The sequence below is a fragment of the Abramis brama genome (assembly GCF_963993115.1).
Source record: "Abramis brama genome assembly, chromosome: 5".
Taxonomy (NCBI): domain Eukaryota; kingdom Metazoa; phylum Chordata; class Actinopteri; order Cypriniformes; family Leuciscidae; genus Abramis; species Abramis brama.
Window position 1 is genome coordinate 12,508,831 of NC_139967.1, and position 18,181 is coordinate 12,527,011.

The following is an 18,181-nucleotide window of genomic DNA, read 5'->3' on the forward strand; positions in this document are numbered from 1 at the left end:
AAAATATCTATCAATTATTATTTAAAATTATATAAAAATATTATAAATAGATAATATACAAATATTACTAAATTAACATTAGTAAAAACTAAATAAAGTTGAGACATTAGGTCTGATAACAACTAAGCATGTAAATAATTTTTACATTATGTAATTGGTTAATCCAAAAAAAAAAAAAAAACTCATTATTTAAATGGTACTGTAAATGAGCCTAAGACACAAAGAAGTCAAATGTGACATCTAAACTTTACAGTAAACTGACTGTGAGACACTATAATCCTGTCTGTCTTTTGCTCCTAAAGCCTCTTAGTCTAGACTGACTCCTCTCAAAAGGTGAGAGAAAACCAGACTCAACCCTGATAAATAACCAAATCTCCCCCTCAAGCAAATGAAGATAGCAAAGTTTTCTTATAAAAATTGTAAGATTTCATTACAATTTTAGGGGGATAAATACATTGGTACACCAATTGCTGATTTCAGGTATGCAGCTGAATTTTCACACAAAAACTTGCTATATTAGTCATTATTTTCTCACCTCCCACCCAAATGATTTCCTTGCCCATTGAGAAGAGAAGAGAAGAGAAGAGAAGAGAAGAGAAGAGAAGAGAAGAGAAGAGAAGAGAAGAGAAGAGAAGAGAAGAGAAGAGAAGAGAAGAGAAGAGAAGAGAAGAGAAGAGAAGAGAAGAGAAGAGAAGAGAAGAGAAGAGAAGAGAAGAGAAGAGAAGAGAAGAGAGGCTTGCTGGATGAGTATTTAAGTGCAATACCGTTCATTTCAGCTAGAGCTCTAGTTGGGTTAGTCTCATTAGAGCAATGGAACAGCAGGAGGAACACATAATTCGGCTCTTGATGTGTGTCAGGAGAGCACTGTGTCTTTCAAATCCTTCCTGAGTTGAGAGACTAGGAGAGAGAGAGAGACAGAGAACCAAGAAACCAATAAAGAAGGTTTTACTGAGTCTTTCCATGTTAAAGGGAAAGTTCACCCAAAAATGTCATCATTCACTCACTTTCATGTCTTTCCAAACCTGTATGACTTTTTCTTTTGTGCAATACAAAAGGAGAAATTCTGTACTGGTCTTTTTTCCATGCAGTTACAATGAACAGAAACTGAAGCTGTCAAACTTCAAAAGGACACAAAAGCACTATAAAGATATCATAAAAGTGGTCTATATGAAAGCCATATGATTTTTGTGTGTCACTGTTCACTGAAAATCAGATGAGATTGCTCTACCTCTCCTTGACCATTGAGAGAAGTAGCCATTTCCAATAGCCATCTCCAATTCATGGACAAATTATTCTTTTGAGTCTGATCTGATTCTTTTTTTAGTCTGATTCACAAATGGCTTGTTCACATATCAGCCTGAACAAGCCATTTCTAGCCTTTCATCAGTACTTACTGAGTTGTCTGAGTCATTCTCAAAGCTGCACATGTAATAAAGAGCTGCTTCATCGCTGACAAACAATAGAAGACATTTGCACTGTCTTTTTTCTACAAATATCCACCTTGAGTGCTCTTTTTGTTTTCTGTATTATAAAACCGTTTGACAGATTAGATCAAAAGCTTGATTCATTCACAATCTGACATCATTAGTTCTAAAAAGCTGATAATTGTTGAACTATTATCAGGGAAAATTTTCTGCAATATTTTACCAGGGCATAGCGTCATTTCATAGCAAAATATTCCAAGCTGGACAATGACACTATTTTCTTCTAGAGCTGCTGTACTCAATGTAAATCTGGTTTGAAACAATCTGTATTGTAAAAAGTGACTTGACTTGAAATAATTTTGTCAGATAAATACCTTGATGATACCTCAACTCCTTATGAATAAGAGTAAAATTATGTAATTCTTAGAATTTTGACAGACTTAAGACTAAAATTTTACCGAGTGGCTTTACACATATGGCCCGAGGTCTCAGTGGGCAAGATTATCAATTAACTACAATATACATTTTGAAGTATTTGAATACATAGAATCCACTTCTATGGTACTTTTATGACGCTAATGCAACCTATTTTGAAACTTGAAAGCACCCAATTAATTTTAACTGCATGGGAAAGAGGGACCAGCACATTCTTTAGAATATCCATTTTTGTATTCCACAGAAAAAAGGGCATCAAACAGATTTGAAATGACATGAGGGTGATATAATTATTTTGTCAATTATCCCTTTAATTGATGAAGAGTCAGGGACAAAAAAAAATCAGTTGCTTGAAGGCTACACATGGCTTGCGTACATGCACATAAAAAGACGTCTGTCAGCGCCTGTGAGTGGGTGTGTGCTGCAAATGTCCTTGTTGCTGAGCGCCCGCATGCAGCACTGAAGTTTCCGTTCTTCCTTTCAGAAACCATTCTGAATATGAATAAAAAATGAGCTGAGAGTGCAAAAGAAAAAGAGACTACGAAAGAGAGCGAGAGCAAGACAAAGAGCTGGCGAGTCTTGAGAGAGTGGGCGGAAGATAAATTGCAGAAGTAGGGTGAACTACGAGATGAACGGAAGAACACAAACGGGAGGGGCGAACAAGAAGAAAGGTGCCTGCATGAGAAAGAAAAGACTGCGTGTTTATAATAATCTGCAGCAGAAATATAGTAATACATTAGCTTGGGGGAAGAAAACCTCCATCATCATGAAGTCCGGTTGTCAGATCCGACCTGCGTGAAGCAGACTTTGGCCATTTTGACTGATTACACGGTCTATATCCTGAGCTGTGTTTATTCAGCAGGTTTATTCAACAATGGTGAAATGATAAGATTCCTTTGTTGACAGAATAATTGCACATCACAATTGTTCGTACCCATTACGTCACTAAAAGTCAGGACCCCCCCACCACCACCATCATCATATGCAGGAATAGATGTTGACATTCCTAATGTGCCTGACAGCATTGTTTAAGCTCTCCTCTTTGGCAGGAGCAAAGTGTTTGATGATTTGTCCAAAGTAAACACATTCTACAGAAATATGGGAAATGCCTCATGCCAGTGTAAGTGAAGACTGACTCATTAGACCACAGACACACTGCCACCACAGAGGTTTACATTTTTTGTAGTCTCAATAGAGTAAATCTAAAATCCTGTTTATAAAACACTGTGTTAATGCTGTTAAACAGAGTGCTACTGACTGTTATTTGTACATGGTGACAAGGGATGAAAGAAGTCCCGACTGAAGGATGAGCTGTGCAGGATGAGTTTAATATTTACCCTCAATCTTAACGTAGCCCTTATTTATGAATAAGGACTGTTAATGGCAAGGGCAAATTTGAGGGGCTTAAAGGGATAGTTCCCCCCAAAATTTAAATTCTGTCATTATTTACTCATCCTCATGTCGTTCCAAACCTGTTCCTTTCTGTCCCTCAGACAGCTGCGCAACTTTGACACCTTGACGTTTTAAAAAGTTAAAAAAGAGATCATAAAATGAATCCATATGAATTGAGCGGGTTTAATCCAAATTTTCTAAAGAGACACAATCGCTTTATATGATGAACAGATTGAATTTAGGCTTTTATTCACATATTAACATTCATCAACTCACACATCAGATCTGGTAAACGGAAGCTCAAGCATGTTTGTTGACATGTGAGAACCAGTGGTTCATTCTCGTGTGTTACCGCAGAACGTTTGAGCAAGAACCAATGAGGTTTGCTCTGGCGTGTCAAGTATGTTAGGTTGAGCTTCTGTTTATGCTCGCTGATCAATGTTTATATGTGAATAAAAGACTAAATTCATACGGATTAGTTTTACAATTTTTTTAATGAAAGTTTTGAAGCGTCAAAGTGTCAGTTGCGTAGGTGTTTATGGAGGGACAGAAAGCTCTCTGATTTCATAAAAAAGATCTTCGTTTGTGTTCCGAAGATGAACTAAAGTCTTACGAATTTGGAACGACATTAGGGAGTAATTAATGAAAGAAATACTAACCCTTTAAGCCCACAACTATTGCAAGTACCATTCAAAAGTTTAGGGTCAGTAAGTAAAACTTAATTTTTTTAAAGAAATTAATGCTTTTATTCAACAAGGATACATGAAATTGTGAAAACTTAAGACATTGCAAAAAAGTTGCAAAAAAGTAACAGTTAAGACATTTAATATTTTACAAAACGTCAATTAAATGTTGTTCTTTTAAACTCTCTTTTGAACTATTCAAAGCGTCCAAAGAATTGTCACTTGAGCACCAAATCAGCATATTAGAATGATTTTTGCAGGAACATGTGACACAGAAGACTGAAGTAATGTCTGGTAAAAAATGTAGCTGTCATCATAGTAATAAATTAAGTAATCATTATTTTAAACAGAAATAATATTTCACAATATTACAGTTTTTACTGTATTTTGATTAAATAAATGCAGCATCTGTGATATTTCAAAAACATTAAAAAAAATCTTACCGACCCCAAACTTGACTTAAGTGTGAGAAGTACAACTTTTTAAATAAACCAATCAAATGACAGGTGTCAGTATGGTCTCATTAACTGTGGTGTATTTGGTTGCCAGGGTTGGCAAAATTCAGACCTTAAGAATTAGTTCCCCTTTCAATTCATGAGTTCCATTTTTAACTGAATTGGCCACAATCCACAGGAAGTATAATTTGAATGACAGGAAAAATTTACTGAATTTAGTTATATGAATTACGTTAAATTTCAATTCATTTTAATTTTAATCTGTACATTTAATCTGCAAATCTGTAACCTCAATTCAATTTCAGCTATTCTAAATGGCACACAAACCTTGTTTGATTTCAAGGGAATGGAGAGCATTCGCATGAGAGATGTGGAGCACTCGTCTGGGACAGCTAGGTGTGCATTGGACTCCTTCAATGACTAAAGGGAAAGAAAAAGCTTGTTACAAACTTTAAAGTTTATTAACGACTTACAGCCACTGCTTTCAGTAAACCTGCAGAGAGATCACATAATCACAGATCTTTAGGGAGGCTGAGATGAATGATAAACCAACTAAATAGGGTCTTGCAACCTATTTTTGACACTATTTCAAAACAAAAGTGAATCTGTACAAAAGCATTATTTGTGTCAAGTCAACAAAACAAGTCTTTGTATGCAAATGTATGCAAATTACTGTAACATTTGTAAAAGCAAAAATGCCCTTAAAGACATTGTGAACAGTTTAACATTATCCAAATCACTCAATGTTTTGTGCTGCCCCCCATTTAAAGCGACCCACAACCTCACAATAATGCTCTTACTCTCAGTCTAAATTACATTCAGTTAACAGGGTTAATTATTTTCAGTGTTTTTGGTTGTTTTGGTTCGGATTTGATCCTGCACCATTAGCATGTAATTACCAGGTGTATAATGACTGCATTAATAAAACAAACACAGCATACGGGTGAAAAAAAGACAGAGGAAAGCCTAAAACAGCAGCAGTCTGTTTATCTTTCCCGTTCACTCTCACTGATCATCTCCATCAGAGTGCATTAATTACTCCAGAATAGGAATTAATTTCAAGGAATTAAGCATAATACGGCTAAATTCCATGGATCGGGAGAGCTGTGTGTGCATTACAGAGCAAGCGGATATCACAGTCCTTCCTGTCTCTTTTATTTCCTTCTATTTCATCCATTGCATTCTATTGTTACACATAATGTGTTCCACACTATTCTATTTCATTCCATTATACAGAGTGCCATTCCTAGCCATTTACTTCCATTCATTTTGATTCTGTTCTATTCCATTCCATTGGTGAAAGTTGATCTCACATTGCCACCATTGTGTCTGGTAATTTCATCCAACATCCTGATTGGATTGAAAGTGGGAGTGAACATTGGCAGGACCCCAGAGTGTGGTGGCCCTGTGTACGGCCACCCTCTCAGGTTCACACACACCCACAAAGGCCGTCCTTTGAGCCGACTGAAGAGTTCACTGTTGAACAAGCACAGGTCTGCCATTCTCAGTGGGTAATTATTGCTTGCTGCAAGCCTACTGACAAGGTGAATGTTATCTCAAGACCACTTTTAAGTCCCTATTATCCTCGTTCTCTCTCCCTTTCAGGAGCGTCTTTCTCAGGGTCCTCTGTGTCTCTCTCACTCACACAATCAGTTCTTCATTATCCCGGGTCACATTCAGTAACCAGTCTACCCTTCAATAAAGAGACTGAGATGGCTGCCTTACAGCTGTGAAGCATATCTGATGAAATGAAACAATGGTTTGAATTAGTTAATGAATCTACAGATTTCAATTCATCAAAGTCATTAATTCACAATGATTCAGTTATTGATTAATATCAGCCACTAGTTTCTCAAACAAAACAGAATGCCTCCATCTTCATATAGACTTCTTTATAACTGTCTCTTTGGATAAGTACTTTATTTCCTTCTCCTACAGTCCTTGAAACTCTTTGCTGGAAAAATCACACTTTCTCCTCCATTTGCTAAACCACATGAACCATTCAAGATTATTACCAAATGTTCAAGCCCCTGTGGAAGCTGCCTTACTCAGGTCTCCATCATTAAAAGTAGACCAACAGACTGACCTTGAATAATGTCACCATTAGTTCACCATTATAAATCTCTAACTGTCAGCAGCCAGCCTCTTTATCTTGGTTATGTGCGATAAAGTCAAAAAGCCTATAATTAGCCTGGCCATGTTCCCATTAATTCCCCTTTGACCTTTATGAACCACTATGCATAGCTTGTTTTGTCTTCTGCAATTCCTTATATTAACTATATTGTGATGTATACCATTACATTAACATAAAATGACTGAGAATGTGATGTTTTGGTCACACTGATAGATATTTAAAGGGTCCCATTAATTCCACTATACATAGCTCATTTTGTCGTCTGCAAGTCCCTAACTAGGCTATATGGTGATACACCTCTTAGATAAAAATGACTAAGGATTAGATACTTTACTCATATGGTATCATGCCCTATACATTCCCTATCTTTATATGGCATTTCTACTTTTAGTCTCACTTCTAAACTACTACCTCCAGTGTGACAATCCATTCTCTAATTTTGATCTAAAACAGCAAGATTCTTGCTTTAACATGGTCATTAATCAAACCGACCAAAGGTCCATCATCCATGCAGTAAATAAATTAGTCATGGCTTAGCTGTAAAAGGTTGACAAAACAGTAGCATCTGGAGGCCAGCTTTCAAACACCCCCTGCTCACACCTTCATAATAACTCACACAAACCTCTCCAGACTGCATCCAGCTCATTCCAGTGGGCATGTGAAAGTTCTTATATCAGTCACAGAGGATTTAAAACATCTGGCCAGACTTGAAACAGAAGCTAATTAAGAAGCAAATCATTAGACCAACTGGCCAGGCTGCCAACTGATTGATTCATAAAAAGTTTAGCATGAGGTATGTGTAAATTATGTAAGCTATAACATTCATAACATACATGTAACAAACAGTCAAGCCCATCATTATTGCAAAAAATAAACCTTAATGAATGGTAAGTGATCAGGACCTGACTCACTTACCAAATTTAATTTAATATGTGGCCAATGAGCCCTATGAGAGATATGAAAGATAAAAGATTTCCATGCAAGAAATTGGTTAGCAGGGACAACTGTCAATTATATATTAATTTAATGAATTATTATAAATTTACAAAGCTGCATAGGAAACCAACATCCAAAAAAAACTAAAACAAAACAAATCAGGGCTTCACAACAAAAAGAAAAAAAGAAAGAAAATATTGCTCTGTTCTCTCATATCCCACCACCTGTCCAAACAGCATTTACTTGAGTATTATTTACTGAAAAAGCTCAGTGTTGCTGATAATCCGGGACTAATCTTAAAATCTGGATGAGATGTATACGGCTGCTCTGCACTCAACCCATTCTTCAGGCTTTCCTTGTAACAGATCAAAAAGCTCAGTAGTTTATCTCTTCTCCATTGATGAAGAGAAATAGAGGAAACACCATCAAAAAGTCTTATTTTGAGCCCTAATTGTTTGTTGATAACGCTGTCAGAAATTAGTGAGTACAGCATGTTTAGTGTGGTGAATAACATCTATTGTTAATAGCGAAGTGAGCCATATTTGTATCATTTCATTTTTTTTTTTCATTTAGTCATTTGGCAGACGCTTTTATCCAAAGCGACTTACAAAGCAGGACTAGATTAAGCGAATCATCATGAAGAGGCAAAAACCAAAGCTACGCAAGGAGTGCTCAAGATACAAAGTTCAGGCATTATTCAGAGTAGCATAAGCCCGATAAGTGAGGTTTTTAGAGGGAAAGGGGAGGGTTTTTTTTTTTTTTTTTTTTTTTTTTTTTTATGTGGTTAAGTGCTCACGGAAGAGATGGGTTTTCAGATGCTTTTTGAAGGTTGTCAGGGATTCAGCATTCCGGATGAGGGAGGGGAGAGTGTTCCACCAGCATGGAACTGTGAATGAGAATGTTCTGGAAAGTGATTTTGTGGCTCTCTGCGATGGAACCACGAGACGTCGCTCGTTGACTGATCGTAGGCGTCTGGTAGGGATGTAGACTCGTAGGAATGAGTTAAAGTAGGAGGGAGCTGAGCCTGTGATAGATCGGTAAGCAAGCGTCAATGCCTTGAACTTGATGCGAGCAGCGAGAGGTAGCCAGTGCAGAGAGATGAACAGAGGAGTGACGTGGGCCCTCTTGGGCTCGTTGAAGACAAGACGAGCTGCAGCATTCTGGATCATCTGTAGAGGTTTAGTTGCACTTGAAGGAAGACCGGCCAGAAGAGCCGCTAGCTCTATCACTAGCATCAACTGCAAAAAAAGTGATTGTTTTCAAACAGGTTTCCCAAAAAACTCCTGCTGTCCTACTACTGTATGAGCAAACCGTTGCCCTGCCCCAAACTCAAACAATTTGCTATGCTGGGATGGTCGGGATTCTCAAACAAACAAAGCAAGCCCGTGTGTACACTAATGGTTTACTTAGATTTGTCTCTGCATATTAAGCTGGAATAGGAAAAAGTATTTTACCATCTGAAAAATAACACACTTTCTTGAGTTTCTGAACGGCCAGTAAACTCAATCAGTGCTAAAAGTGCCAGTAAGTTAAAGCTGTTGAATTTTAAAATGAAATCATTTTCTGAGCCAAGAATTAACAACAGATTTATGTTTATGCTGGCATGACTTCACATCCTCTGACAGCTCAGGCATCTTAAATGCAAACATCACTTACTGCGACTCAAGAGTTCAACTTGAAGAGCTTAGAGTGATCTTCCTCAGGATGATGCTGTGCCTCAGCGATTGGTCAAGCAGAGGACAGGGATGATTAAAGAAAGATAATACGCACAAACCTTTCATTCAACTGAAAATAAAAGACTTAAACACATCCACCACCCCTCTCTTGAACTTTGATGATACAATAAATGCAATATCTGAAGTTAATATCCATGTAGCCAACAATTCAAGCTCTGTTCCAAAACACAGTGAGCATCATATGCACAATCCTGAAGTGAAGGCAGTTCCAAAAAGGTACACAAAGTACTTATGGTGCCACCTAGATATCTAAATTTTGGACAAATTCTAAGGCAGTATTCTTCATGGGTAAAGACAGTTCTAAAATTCATTGCAACAAGCTTAGTGAATTGTCAATTATACAGTAAATATACTTTCAATTAAATAAATACCAAAACTATAAAATTCAATACCAAAAAGTCTGAACTTTCCAAAACGTTTTGGAACAGCCCATCACTGCGTCCGAAACCGCATACTGTATAGTACAGGCATGTACTACATTTGGTTTGAAACTTGCTTCACGACCGTTAAAAAAGCATGTTCTATATAGCATGACACACTATATCCGCCATGTTGTCATTGTCATGTGACCTACGCCGTCAGTTGTGTCACTTCACTGCCTTTCACAAATCCCCTCCTATGGCCTCATGGAATAGTAAAGTGTCCATTGAAAGCACACTTCAGAATCTTGCCAGAAGTAGTAGGTCACCCGATAATTTTCACCTACTATTTAATTAATACTGTGAATTCTGACATAATAACCACCTATTATATGGAAGTATGCATATTTGGACGCAGGGCATTTGTTTTTCCATCTTACGCAATAATCTCATGATGAAACATCTTTAAGACATGCACATTTGTATGCAGGCCAAGACACACATCTGCAGCAATGCAATCAACTTAAACTCTGCCAAGGTCAAGAAGAGAGTTCAGCGATAGACAGTAAGTCTTCAACTCATACAGTACACTCAGCACACAGGATAACAGGAAATTAAGAGTAAAGTGATGAATACAGTACAACCAAATCCAAAAGGATAAATCAAGGAGAAACACTTGGAAGAATCACAGAGCTCTGGGGACAATTGTTAAAAATAAGATATATGATATTTTATTATTTTTCTAATTTCATCCAGAGACTTGCTGTTGTTGGGAAAAAAAAAATCTGTTAGGAACTGAATGGCAGTGTAGCCCTTGTTAATATCTGCTATTAACATCAGTCTCGGATGGCGCGATTAGATTTATTATTTGAATTACTTTTTTTTAATGGATGGCAACTAGTTGAAATTCCAATGTTAGACGAAACACTGAAAACTCAGATTTGACCTGTCTACCCATAAAATATGAATTATAATCTGTCCAATTGGTAAACAATGTAAAAGGATGGTAAATAAATTCGGTTTCTCTCAAATCTTGCAGACACATCATGATGGTATAGCCCTGTCTGTTCCACATTTGGCTTCAGACACATGGATAAAGTTCAATATGACATTCAATGTGCACTCAGCAATTACAACACCCCAGGAAAAAGTAGATTGATTTCCTCCACCGGATTGCTAAATTCTAGTTTAGTTCCCTATCTAACTGAGCAACAGCAGAGATTTGACACATTCAGGCCAAATTTACCAGTTGATTTCCGAGTAATAGAGCAGAACTGAATAATTCATTTTTTGAATAGCAGTTCAGTTCTGATTAGGCAAAGAACTGCAATCACAAATTAAAATAAAATGTTGCAGTGTCATATTTAACATCATGACTGGTGATTAAAGTCTTTAATTGACTGCTTTAAATGAATTAAGTGCCCTTGATTAATTAAAAGTACCTGATTCTGGGACAAAACCTGAAATATTAAAACATTACATGAGATTGCATGTCTATGTACTATTTTACCAACTAAATGTCCAAGTATGAAGTAAAGATAAAAGACAAATCTTTAGATGTTGGAATACAATTCTGAAATCCTGAGAGAGAAAAAAACAAAGTTTGAAGTATTGATTAACTGTTTCTGAATGGAAGGAATCTTAGATAAAAATGTAGTGCTCTACTTTGAAAATAGAGCACCCAGTTTATGACAGAAGGTTTTACAGTCTCACTGATCTGGTGATTGACATGGCATCAAATATGTCCTAAAGACTCTGGTAAATCTGGCGCTTTGTGTCCGATAGCAAATCACATGGAACACAGCCTCCGATCAGAGGAGTTTCATAACTCTCAGATATACAGACTAATTAATCTCACACACCACTGAACGCATAAATAACAGCCCAGAGCACTGAATGTATGATGAACACAACCGATTAACACGACACAGCCTTGCAGCTGGTCAGTTATGTAAAAAATAAATTAATTAATTAATAATAAAAAAACATATACTAAATTGTAATCTACTTATCTAATAAGGAAATTCTAAAATTCCAGAATAGCATTAGTATTGAAATGCACAGGAAACAAGCTCATGTAAAGCACTACCAACGTGTTTGTTCTCTTATGCAAACTAAAATACCCCCCAGCTGTTTGAAGGGTCATGTCGGGCCGGCTTCATTACTTTTCTTCGTTTTATCTTTGCTGGTTTGGTTTTGCACTCCTTTAGAGCATGAAAAAGTTATCTTAAACAATATTCTGAATAGAAAATGCTTTTCAGAAATGACATATTAACAGGGAGAGATTGATTAAATTATAGATGTGGTTTAGCACTCAAAGGGTAAGAAGGTAGGCAGAGAGGCTGAAAGAGAGGAGAACCATCTTACATTTCAGTAAAAGATTTTAAAAGACAAAAAAACAATGTTCTAGCAGAATGTGGGAATATGTGGATGATTAGAGACTATGAAGAGGGCAACTCACTATAGCAACTGCATCTCAGTGACTAAGAATGAACAGAATCATAAAACACACACTGTGCTGCTAATTTGCAGAGAAGCATTTCAGACAGTAGTGAGTTATTAAACCTTGTTACAAGTCAAGCTCTACACAACCGCTCCCAAATGAGTTACAGACACACGCAAGACATCCAGACGCTTGTAAATGTGAAAGGGCCCACTTGCTTTTGTAGTTGAGAACTCTCTATGATATGTATTTCGTTTGGAAGTTCTGTTTGATGTGCAAAACTGGCTCTTGAGAATATTTAACACCAATATTAGGTTCACAAGACACAAAGAGATCAACTCCTTTTGAACATTCCACAGCTTTAGAGTACCTGATGATAAAGGCATTTCTTCAACATAAGCACCAAACATTATTCAAATCAGCACTGATATCAAAACTGATCCTGTTATAAAGATTAATGAATTATGTCATTATGAATAAACACATTTATGTCACTACAATGGTGCATCTGCATAATGAGTGTCAGTTCAAAGGATATGTAAAAAAAATCCTTTGAAACATAGTTAGCATACAAGCAAATGTGAAATCTATGTTTAAGCTCAGATATATGCTGATAGGAGGTGCAAATGGTCGGAATTAACCCAAATATGCCATATTTTAAAGTCAAATAATCTGATATGCTAGATCTACAGTATACTGGGACCCTGTTTTTACATCATCAAAAAAATATTTTTGTATAATATCATGCAATACTGGGGCTTTTAGCGATTATTTTCAGATGTTTTGGCAATGCCCTTATATATTTCGATTCTTTGGAACTACAGCTAAATAAAAATCAATTCATTTACAGCAAAAATGTTTTAATGGCTTGACAATGCTTTAAAAATAAAATAAAAATATTATTTTAATGCACTGTACGTATTTAATGCATCTATTAAAAAAAGTTTCTATGGAATAGGCTATTTCATGTCATTAGCGTTGTAAAAAAAAAAAAAAAAAGTCTAACATGATAGATGAATATAACACACATCTGTCAGCCAGTCAGAGGGGTGTCCTGCAGTGTGACTTTTATCTAATTCATCTAAAACTATTTTATACAACGTTTTCTAATATTATTGTATCACTCTGTGCATACAGATTTCATATCCCTAAAGGGCTGTTAAAATGAAGAAAATTAAGATTTTCTCCACTAATCAAAAAACAGAAGACTAAGTTGACGGTGCAACATCGCTGGCATATGAACTCTGTTGATGCGGACTCCAATTCACTTTGCTCCTAAAACGTCACTCTCAATCAGTACCTTACACTCTTGTCGTCTGGCGGCTTGATAAACTTGTATATTGACTGCTTACCTGACTGTAAGGTCTTTCCAGCAGCTTTGCATTGAGCAGGGTAGAAACTATGGAATCACTTGCACCGAACCCCTTGAGTATAAATTCGCATTCAAATGCACTGTGTGTCTGTTCCACTGTAGTGATCGATCGAAGAACGGTGCGCCTAGAGGCGCACACAATGAATACGTCTGCAAATGACTGTCTGGTTGATTATTTGCTCAGTGATCAGCGTGGTTTTCCATGCCCCGCTGAGTTTTCCAATCCCAGTTATTCCCGATCACAACTGCCGCAGAATCCGTACGCGCTGCCTTTTACATCGTCGCGCGCTCAGAGCCGCACGCAAGCACCCACAACGCGGCCACATAGTACCTGCTCCTCGCCTCCTGTTTTTCACTGAATCGGGTCAGAGAGGTGTCCTGTCCTTTTGATGTTGTCAGGAGACCTGTCTGTCTCTTCTCTCGTACACGGCGCGTTTCTCACATCCCTGCGGTTCACAGCAACAGCGGCAGCCGCGCGTCAGCTTGTGCTCCGCGTCGCCCGACAGCACTGCCTAGAGTTCTCACACAGACACAGCATGACACACATTATTAAATAATACATCGAGATGATATGAATTAAACGCGACTGCTCGAACAGTACATTCTGCTCTTTTGTAAAAACACTGTGACAGGAAATCAAAAAAGCCTACTTTTGACTGATTCAATTCACATGGCAGTAGTCTAGGATGTGAACTCGAAGAGTCAATTATTTTAGTAACTGATTTTTAAACATAATGTTAAATTTACTTTAAATTTGTATTAGGCTACTCATGTTTTTCATATATGCAAATAGCTACCCCAGCTGTAGTTTTGTGCATGTATATGGCCAGTTCTGAGTATGTGTATGGCCAGTTCTGAGTTATTGTTGTCCATTATACAAATAACATGATACAAATTGTAGTTAGATAGGCCTACGTAATCTATTAGCTTACATTAGGCTACACCTTTTAGGCAATATAATATGACTACTTTAGTACTTTTTGATTAGCTACTTTTAAATTAGGCTACTTGTGACCAGAGCTGGACAGTAACAGAGTACATTTACTTGAGTACAGTACTTAAGTACAATTTTGAGGGATCACTCGAGTATCATTTTTGGGGAGTACTCATGACTTTACTCAAGTACATTTGAGAGGCAAATATTGTACTCTTTACTCCGCTACATTTCTATCCGTGAGTACCTGTTACTTCTTAAAAAAAAAAAAAAAAAAAAAAAAAGGAAAAAAGGAAAATCTTGGAAACCCTCAATTTGTTGTTTCCCTCTCAAACGTGATTGGATTGTGCAGGCGCCACTGATTGGGACAGCCTATCAGCAATCACCTTCAGCTTTCCGCCAAAGTCAACTCCATGGTCAGATTTAGATAAGAGACGAAACCATGGACGAAACAATGGATGAAGACGCAGCAGGTCCATCCCGGGAATGTGCCAACCCGTGGCCCCACCTCGCCAGACTATTTCAATTTTCTGAACAAGTTAATGATAGTTTTCGCTTCAAGTGTTTGTGACCTAATTTGTTTATAATATTCAAATGAATAGTAGCCTAGAATCTAGTACCATATTGATGAAAATACAAAGAGAATGAGAAAAAAATATCATCAACACCATTAAGTCCGTTAAACATTAGCCTACATTAGCATTAGCTGATCTGACACATAGTGTACATGCTCGCCACTGTCTTCACTCCCATTGGTACTGAAACATCAAGTCGATCCGCTTTTACATAAGGCTAAACTTTTCTCAGCTTCGTCGACTTGCTGAACACACAGGTGTTCTTGTTGAGCGTTGCTGTCGCTCATGTCGCCAGTTCATTGAAAATGAATGAGCACAGACGGTTTGAGCTGGCGGTAAACGAAGCTTGCACGGCCTTGTGATGTCAGATTCGTAGTTGAATCTTTTCAAGGCATCACTTCTGAATCACTTGAACCAGTTTGAAATTCTGCCAAAATCTGAGTCGGTTCCAGCGGAACTTATTAAACTGCAACTCATTTAAGTTGATTAATTTATCAAATGCTTTTACAAATCGATGAATAAATGTGGCAGGCATCATCTACTCCCAGTGTCACTGAACAGTTTGTTTATTTGTTTATACACACAATTATTCATATAGGCCTATTTATTATCGCGTGAATACGTGGAATTAGGGTGGAATTAGGCCTGTTTATGATATTCCTTATCATTTTAACAGGATTGCTCCTCCAGAACTGAGAACCTTTTGATGTGTCTGATCTGTGTCTTTCACTGACTTTAAACCACATTCTCTTAACCACATTCTCATTGTCATAGCTGCACTGTCTTTAAACTATAAACTCTTAGCTCATTGCTATATTTGCACCATTGCCTTATCCCATGTGTGTTCTTGTGCTCTTATATCCTGTACCTTATATGTTGTATATGTATGCATCTTCCTGCCAAAGTAAATTCCTTGTCTGTACAAACATTCATGGCGAATAAACCCACTTTCTGTTTCTGATTCTGATTCATAATGAGTTGATAACCAATAAGTCAGCTGATAGTCCTTGGAGTGAACCAAACATTTAAATTGATGGGACGACATGTTACCATGTACCTTCTGCTTTTATCCATTCATTTTGTCTTAATAGTCACCTTTTAGTTTTTATAGCGCTTTATACAATGGGCCTACAGATTGTTTCAAAGCAGCTTTACTGTGATCAATGTACGTACAGTTAATTTTGGCTGTAAAGCATCTCTAAAAAGAAAAAAGTGTCATTGTTCAGCTGAAGTCAGTTCAGTTTTGCTGATTCAGTTCCATTGTGAAACCATCAATTATTAAATTAGTTCAATTCAGCTATAAAGCAGCTCTGCAGAAAACAGCGACGACATCGCCCAGCTCAGTTCAGTTTTCATCAAATAGAGTCAGTGCAGTCAGATGAGTAATACTGTTGAATATTAAGTGTCTCAAACCAAACAAGCCAAAAGGCAACAGTGGCAAGGAACCCAAACTGCATTAGGTGACAGAATGGAGAAAAAAAAAACTTGGGAGAAACCAGGCTCATTGGGGGGAGAGTTCTCCTCTGGCCAAACGAAGCAACATGGTGTGGTTCAATTCCAGGCTGCATCACAAGTCTGAAGTCAGAATGTGGTCTTCTTTGTATCAGCATCTGATTGAGGATTCATTAGCTATCTGATGACAATTCACATGCTAACTGTTCCCCTGCCAGCTCACTGGAATGAATGAAACTTTATCCCTTCTGATCCAAGGCTGATCTCATCCTTCTGAAGACATTTCTTGCCCACATACCCCCGACTCAAAGGGGAATACAGAGAGTTCATGCAATACTTCATCTATAAGCTCTATTCATGCCCTGCACTGAATAAAGCTTCTGTCTGGTTTATCCATTTGTGTGTTGTGCTGTATGACTAATTTGGTGAGTGTCCAGTTCTGACAATGATCAGACAATAATGGATTTCAACTGACAATAAACACAGATTGTCATTTCATACATGCGTGCACATGTGTCTTTCAGTGATATCAGAAGTGGAATAATAATACAAATGTTCTCACCAGTTGTTTATGTATCACCTAATGACTGCTGAACAGCTATTTCTTCATGTAATGTGATGATTCATGCTGATTAGACATTTTTGCTGAAAGCATCTTGCTGACCCTCTGTACTGCTTCAGGACAGTAAAATGCAGTGTAGGGTACAGGGCTATTTTGGAGGATGAATAATCCTACTGGTAAGTGTATAAGCAAAGCAAATTCGCAATCAGGAAGGCGATGCAGAGAGGGTTAGAGGTTGGTTTCCTCTGGCTGTTGAGCCCTGCACTGTCAGGTCTAATCACTGTTCTGCACTTTTAATGGTCAGAAAAAAGTGAACCCAACCTGCAGGCCAGAGTCTCTCTGCTCTTCTAAAGTCAAAAAATTCATCCTGGCCAGACAGAGACCTTTCGCTCCCTCAAACCATGTTGAACACAGTCTTATTGTGGAGTCACTGGTTTGTCGATCTAACATCTATAATTGCATTACTTCTAAGCATGTTCTGAATTACTTGGGAAACATTTCTCATTAAAAATCATAAAAGGCCTAAATATAAATGTATTGGGGGAATAAACACACTGAAAATGCACTATAGACATGATATTTTAAAGTAGGTTTTTATTAAGCAAATAAATTAGTGAAAAATGACTCACCCTCTGTTTTAAAATGCAGATTCGTCACATGATGGAAAAAAAAAATTTCAGGAAGAAAGATCCTTCATTGTCCTGAATATTTTCAGTCACAAACTACTTGTAACAGTGGGTGCTATAGAGAAGCGCACGATGTGGGAATAGGAAATAAGAACAGTCTTTAATCAATGCAAATAGAACACCCAGGAGATAAACAGGAAAACAACCACTTTGATGCAAACAATATCGGACAAATGAACTAGGGAAACTCAGGCCTTGTCCACACTTGTCCACATTTTCATTTGAAAAAGCATCTCTTTCTCTCTGTTTTTGGCCTTCAGTCCACACTGAGACGGCTTTTTTATTATAGAAAACTAACCTTTTTGAAAATGCTCTCCAAATTGGATAAATTTGAAAGCGCTTTTTTTGCGTTGTAGTGTGAACTGTGTATTTGAAAACGATTACGCATGTTTGGGCTGCACGATTAATCAAAATGAAACCGCACGCGATTTGGCAAAGGCTGCGATTATTTTACGCGCAGCTTGTCAGTGCAGCACGACTCTGTGATCGGTAGTAAATGATGCTCCATCTGAACGGTTCATAAATGCTTCTCATGTTTAGAAAGATGTCTGACACGTGTTGCTTTTTCAAATGCACGTTATAAGCGACTCAAACTCGCAGTGC

General features: G+C 37.4%; 1 protein-coding gene across 6 annotated transcripts in view; it reads right to left on the minus strand.

Annotated features, from left to right (window-relative positions):
- wscd2 (WSC domain containing 2) overlaps positions 1 to 13,876 on the minus strand; it is a 48,328-nt gene extending 34,452 nt beyond the window's left edge. For 3 of the 6 annotated variants that reach the window (XM_084114693.1, XM_084114695.1, XM_084114694.1), the window contains exons 1-2: positions 13,350 to 13,873; positions 4,717 to 4,809 (exon numbers count right to left, since the gene is read on the minus strand). The gene's annotated coding sequence lies outside the window, so the exon portion shown is untranslated. Of the gene's footprint in view, positions 1 to 764; positions 898 to 4,716; positions 4,810 to 13,349 lie in introns of all 6 variants that reach the window. The other 3 variants (XM_084114696.1, XM_084114697.1, XM_084114692.1) reach the window with 3 other exon arrangements.
- Between the last annotated feature and the right edge of the window lie 4,305 nt (positions 13,877 to 18,181).